Genomic DNA, 6,694 nt, shown 5'->3' on the forward strand with positions numbered 1-6,694 from the left:
ATGATCAAACTTTCTCGTTCTAGTCAAGAGTCTAGCTGCTGCATTTTGAACTAACTTTTAATACTAGACATGGGGAGACCCGAGAGCAAAATGTTACAATAGTCGAGGCGAGACGTAACAAACGCATGGATTAAGATTTCTGCATCACAAGTTGATAGAATTGGGCGAATTTTAGCAATGTTACGCAGATGAAAAAATGCAGTTCTAGTAATATTTTTAATGTGCATTTGAAACGACATAGTTGTGTCAAATATAACACCGAGATTTTTTGTTGAATCCTTTTGGGCAATTTATCGATACTCATAGTGGTGTCTTTGAAAAAGGTACCGATGACGCGCTGGTCCAATGATCAGCATCTCGGTTTTATCTGAGTTAAGACGCAAAAAATTGAAAGACATTCATAGTTTAATTTCGGCAAGGCATGCCTCTAATTTATAGCAATCACACGGATTCGTTATATCCAACGGCATGTATAATTGCGTATCATCAGCATAACAATGAAAACTAATGTTATATTTCCGTATAATATCACCAAGCGGTAGCATCTAGTACCAATCCCTGCGGAACTCCGCGTGTGATCTTACAAAGATCAGAAGTCGCATTGCCATGAATTACACGGTGCGTCCTCTCCGACAGATACGAATTAAACCAAGAAAGCGCTGAACCTGAAATGCCAACACAAGTTTCAAGGCGTTTTAATAATATGTTATGATCAAGTGTCAAAAGCGGCGCCAAGATCGAGTAAGAGTAATACAGTGAACCCTCGGTTATCGCGGTTAATGGGGACCGAGACCACCCGCGAAAACTGAAAATCCGCGAAGTAGCGGCGCACCTTCAAAAATGCTTAAATTATATATATATATATATATATATATATATATATATATATATATATACGGGTAGAGAGAGAGAGAGTGAAATTCATGTTATAACAAAAAAAAATTATTATTAAAACTTCTTATTTTTTTATTCCCCAGCCATTATTTTTGTATTTATTCAATTACTTATTTTTGTATTTATTTAATTACTTCGACTTTTAACTTCTGGTACGCCGTCCGGTGTGCCCTGTGAATGTTATGATCCTCCAGCAGAGCTGGAGGATTGAGCAGGACTCTCCAAACGCAGACACAAGTAGGATAACAATCCGACGCCAGGTAGTCAGTGTAGGTGGTAGTGAGTGTAATCAGTGAGTGAATGGGAATCCGGTGCGGGGCTGGTGGGCGCGTCTCTCAGCAGCTGACCGCATGGCGCGAGACGATCGCTGGAGGAACGCCCACACAGCTGAAAAAACAAAAACACACGCGGCATGACAGGCACGGATCATGCCAGTGAAATGAAAGGTGGCATTCTTCATTTATTTATTTATTCATTTATTCATTCATAACTGACAGCCTCGCGCTCCGCTCGTGCCCGGGGGGAAGAGGTGCTCCTCTTCGGCTTAACTGTGACGCGAGCATGCCCTCCTCCTCCGGAGCTTCCATTCGGTTAAACTTAGGGGCCGCTTGACACCGCCCGTGCCCGGGGAAGGTGCTCCTCTTCGGCTTAACTGTCACGCGAGCATGCCCTCCTCCTCCGTAGCTTCCATTCGGTAAAACCTGATTGGAAAGGTTCAAATTGATTATTACTAGTCATATATTCATTAAGTTTTTCAAGATTTTTGCAATAAACGGAAGATTTGAAACCGGTCTATAGTTGTTGAGACTCTCTGGGTCGAGGTTTGGTTGCTTAAGTAGCGGTCGCATAATGGCGGTCCTAAAGCTGCTGGTACTATACCCGTGGTAAGTGATAGATTAATAATATTTAAGACAGACGGTCCTAGGGTCATAAACAGTTCTTTAATTAGTTTGCCAGGAAGCGGATCGAGCACACAAGTTGTCGGTTTTGCCCCACTAAGCAATTTTGTTTGGCTTTCAAGAGATACTTTTTTAAATTGAGATAAGGTTATCGGACAGTTATCAGCCCTAATGTCCCTATTAACACCATTTATGACGGAATTCAACGGAATTGTAAGAACAGTGTCTTTAATCTCATCACGAATACACTCAATCTTCTGAGTAAAGAATTGCATGAAATCGTGAGCTGAATAGGAAGAGCTATCCGAGGTTGGTTGCTGTTGCGTTAGCATTGCTACAGTAGCAAATAAATATTTAGGGTTGTTTTTATGTAAAACAATTAATCTAGAGTAATAATTAGTTTTGGCTAGATTGAGCGCTTCCTTGTATAAACTAGCACACCATGCCTGACGGAAGACCTCCAGTTTGGTCGCACGCCATTTGCGCTCAAGCTTCCTACAAGAATCGTTTCAGTATGCGTGTTTCCTCATTAAACCACGGAGTCAGCCTCTTTGGACAAGTTTTAGTTTTTAAAGGTGCGACGGAGTCAGGCGCATTTAACAGAGCGACATTAAAGTTGTTTGTAAGATCATCAATCGTACCAATATAATTAGGAAACGAATCGGTTACTAAAGGGAGTAGCTCAGAGAGCGCAGCGGTGGTTAAGGAGCTAATGTTGCGGCTGCTATAGCTTTGATCATGGTCAGAACGATGGCAATGCGCCAAGACTTCAAATTTGATTAAGTAATGGTCAGCTATAGCACTAGTATATGGTAATACAATTATTTTTGAGGATGCGGGTTAATACCAAATCTAACGTGTTACCATTTATATGCGTTGCTTCATCTATTATTTGCATGAAACCAAACATATCAATTATTGTCCGAAACGCCACGGTAAGTGGTTCCGACGGGAGATTCATATGAATGTTGAAGTCGCCCATGATATATTATCCGCATGAGTTACCAAATCAGCCACAAATTCAGAAAATTCATCTAAAAAGCCTGAGTAAGAGCCAGGGGGACGGTAAAAAACGGCAAGATAAAACGGCAGTGCGGCCGTGGATCGCATAATGAGAACTTCAAATGTTTTGAAGGAATTGCTAGGACGAGGACTAAGTTTTAGATTAAATTCGGAAATGAGGGCTACACCCCCATCTTTCTCATCATTGCCTCTCGCAGGCAAGGGGCCAGAGACAATTACTCGACTCAGACTCATCTTTCTGGCGAGATCACAAGTCCTTGCTATGTTTTTTCTTTGTGATCTCTGATTGCTTCATCCTAGTTGTTGGAGCAGTTTTCTTTTGAGTAATGCAGTATGGCAACACCACCACTAGGGCAATTGATGACGTCAGCACTGGTTGCGTTCATCCATAAATAACAAATGCAGGACAGGTGGGGGAACGCTGGTCGGATACCGTTTTTCAACCGCACTTACTCAAGACGCATTATTTATGTACAAACTGGAAGATAGAAGATAGTATATTGTATTGATTACCGCATATGCACGGATGTTTTTGATTTGAAGTTTGGAAGACCGTAGCCATTGATTTATTTATTTGATTTACTTGACTTCACGGCATGACATCTGGACTGAAATGACTACGATTAAGACTAACCCTTGACTGTTTGACGTGACATACATAACTACACATCAACATCAAGACCAGTGAAGCCGAGCGAACGTCATCGCAACTTCAACCCATGGTGAGTGAGTGCGCGTTAAAACTTTCTTTAGCCAGCGTATCATTGAAACGGCAGTAACACTAGTGTCATTGGAGCCGACGTGTATCACTATATCTGAATAGCTAGCGTTGTTTGCACTGCGCTGGTGTCTAGGTCTCTTGCGTGCTAGCTCCATAAGATTAGCTTCAATGTCGGGTGCTCTGGCCCCAGCAATACACATTCTGTGGTTGGATTTTCAAGCTTAATGTATCGAGTAATGGAGTCACCTTTCACTAAAGTGCGGGAGCCAGGAGACCGAGGTGGAATGGAACTGCTCTGTGTCTTAACAGGCTCAACGCGATTAGCAAGCCGTTTACGGCCAATGCTAACCGGTGCTGTCCGCCACATTTACGCTTACCACATTACTCTGCTCTAGCTGGCGGACACGTCCCTCCAGCAGGGAGAGTCTTTCCATGAGAATGGTGCAAGTGTTGCATGTGGTGGTGCACGAAACCATAGTTGCGTTTACTCGCCTGGTGGATGAAAGCAGACGAACAGATGTCGCGCCGAAAGTGACGACACCCTCCACGACCGGGATTCCCACGTTGTCGTCGTGTGGAGGCTTGAGCGGCTCCCTGGAGTGCAGCCAGCATTCTGGGGGCCTGACTAAGAGGAATCCCACCCTGGTGGTCGAACCAAGCGTTAAAAACTTGCTCTCGACTACACACCTCAAAAATGGAAATGGAAGCTCAAAGAAGGAATATTCATACTGGATCGGCCGTCGCCCAGGATAACCAGGTCCGCGTTGGTGCAGTAGAGAGTCCTGCAACTTCGAAAAATACGCTAGACTCAGTTAATGATGACCTAAATGACAATGTAGTGACAGTAGGAGGAGGACTGAGGATAATCTCATTGAATGTGGAGGGTATATCGATGGCTAAGTGTGAGTTGATGGCGCAGATGCTGAGGGAGAAAGATGTACAAGTGTTGGCACTGCAGGAAACTCATCTGACTAAAGAATCGCCCCCATCGAGATACAGTATATCCAGCTTCATACCCATCACGAGAATAGATCATCAACAGTACGGAACCATGATATATGTACATGAAGACATCCCTGCCATAGACAGAGGATCCTCTATGGACGAACACAATATACACAGGTCAGAGATTGAGGTGCTGGGTACAACAGTGGTCAACATATACAAGCCTCCAAATACAAGCTGGCCAATTAGTGTCCTCCCACAATACCAACATCAATCTATAATATTAGGAGACTTCAATAGCCACCATACATCGTGGGGATACACAGAGCCCGACCCAGCTGGAATCCAGCTCAGCAACTGGGCAGAAATAAATAATCTCCACCTCCTTTACCATCCAAATGAACCAGGCACCTTCCACTCAGCACGATGGCAGAGGGAATACACACCTGACCTGACCTTCGTTACGAGGGACACAGATGGCATATCAATGCCAGCACATCGAAGAGTGCTGGGTAACTTCCCAAGGTCCCAGCACCGACCAATATTGATAAAAACAGGAATCAACATACCAGTCACACAATCTCTACCCCTGCCAAGATGGAACTTGTTGGAATTTATCTTTATATCAATGTTAGAATTTAACTTTAACCCAATGTAAACTCAAATAAGTAATCTGACTCCAATTTGCGACCTTACCCAACTCTCACTCATCCAACAATATGCGTGCTCGTTCTGCAATAGAAAGGTATCAGGAAGCCGGCATTTTCACGCACAAAGTGGATTTATTCCCAATACAGATTTTCTACATGGCACCTGGATCTCGGGTCCCTCTCAATACAACTCTACACCTCTCTTGCCACCAGCGAATGTGTTCTACCCCCGAGTTGCCCAGTACTGATTCATACTATACAACATGCAAAAATGGCACAGACAAAGGCATCCTGGCATGATTCTATTGGCTATGTTTATTGCAGTTAACTTTAGCTCGCTCTCATTGGTCTTTCTCCTCCCGCCGAATCCCGTGGCTCCTCCTGCGTGCGATCCCCCGATGGCCGCTCCTTCCCGGAGTCATCTTGTCTCGCTCAGCACCTTCTGCTTCTAAAACATTCCATTCTTGCACAACCCCCGCAACCAGTTTCGCTTCACCAGTCACACTCTCAGCATTTTACAATATCACATTTTCATACATTGGATGCACCAACATCTAATGAACTATGTTAAGCTCAAACTCTTATATTCCTTTAATAGTCAAATGTATGAAATCCTTTAAGTGTAACTGAAGTTTAGACCATGCTAATGACCAAACCCTCAGGATTGGAATGCAGGAAGATTGGATCACAGCTGCACCACAGGAGGTGTGAACGAGACCCCTCTGAAACAATGGACTTCCATGCCTGGATCACAAAAGTGGCTCCTAGCAGTCTACTCTTTGTTCAGTTTTTAAATTGACTGCCATTTACATTATCCTTTAAACTTTAGAAAGGCAAACTGGCAGGGTTTCGCAGAGCAAGTTGATAAGACATGCAAGCGAATCCCAGCAAAACAGGAGAATATAATTAGGTTCAATAAACTCATTCAGAGCAGTGCAAAAAAGCACATACCCCGGGGAGTCCGTAAAAGATATATACCATGCTGGACACCAGAATGTGAGGAAATATTAAAATCCTATGAGGAAACCCAGAATCCAGATACTGGAGAGAAATTGCTGGAGAGACTGCAGGAGGAGAGACAGAGAAGATGGATGGAAACGGTAGAGAGCATGGATTTCACAAGATCCAGTAGACATGCATGGAAACTGATTAAAAAACTGGACGGGGGTGGAAAAAAGAGCAAACAGTCTAACGTAGTGAGCCCTGATAGTGTTGCAATTAATATAAGAGGAAGAGGAGCTCACACCCCTGACTACAAGTTCGAAACCACCATAAAGAAAAAGTACCAGCAGCTAATCAGAGACATGCCAGAAGAAGACGGGTTCTCCCACCCAGTGAGCGAAGAGGAGGTGAAAGCAGCACTCAGAGCAACGAAGTCAGGCAAGGCAGCAGGAGTTGATGGGATCTACCCAGATATGTTGAAACACCTGGGTCCAGCTGCGATTAAATGGATGGCATCTGCTATCACTGATGCAATAAACATGGGTAGATACTGCCATCTCTGGAAAAGAGCTAGGGTCATAGCCATCTTAAAACCGGGGAAATCACCAGAAGACCCAAAT

General features: G+C 43.8%; 1 long non-coding RNA gene across 1 annotated transcript; it reads right to left on the minus strand.

Moving 5' to 3' along the window:
- Positions 1-1,417: 1,417 nt before the first annotated feature.
- LOC148315637 (uncharacterized) lies at positions 1,418-4,327 on the minus strand. The gene is made up of 3 exons (XR_015840735.1): positions 4,267-4,327; positions 4,030-4,179; positions 1,418-1,595 (listed from the first exon to the last, which is right to left on the minus strand). It is a non-coding gene; the product is annotated as an uncharacterized LOC148315637 (long non-coding RNA).
- Between the last annotated feature and the right edge of the window lie 2,367 nt (positions 4,328-6,694).

This window comes from Idiotropiscis lumnitzeri, unplaced genomic scaffold, assembly GCF_059441095.1.
Source record: "Idiotropiscis lumnitzeri isolate Australia: NSW breed Sydney's pygmy pipehorse unplaced genomic scaffold, RoL_Ilum_1.0 HiC_scaffold_71, whole genome shotgun sequence".
Classification (NCBI taxonomy): domain Eukaryota; kingdom Metazoa; phylum Chordata; class Actinopteri; order Syngnathiformes; family Syngnathidae; genus Idiotropiscis; species Idiotropiscis lumnitzeri.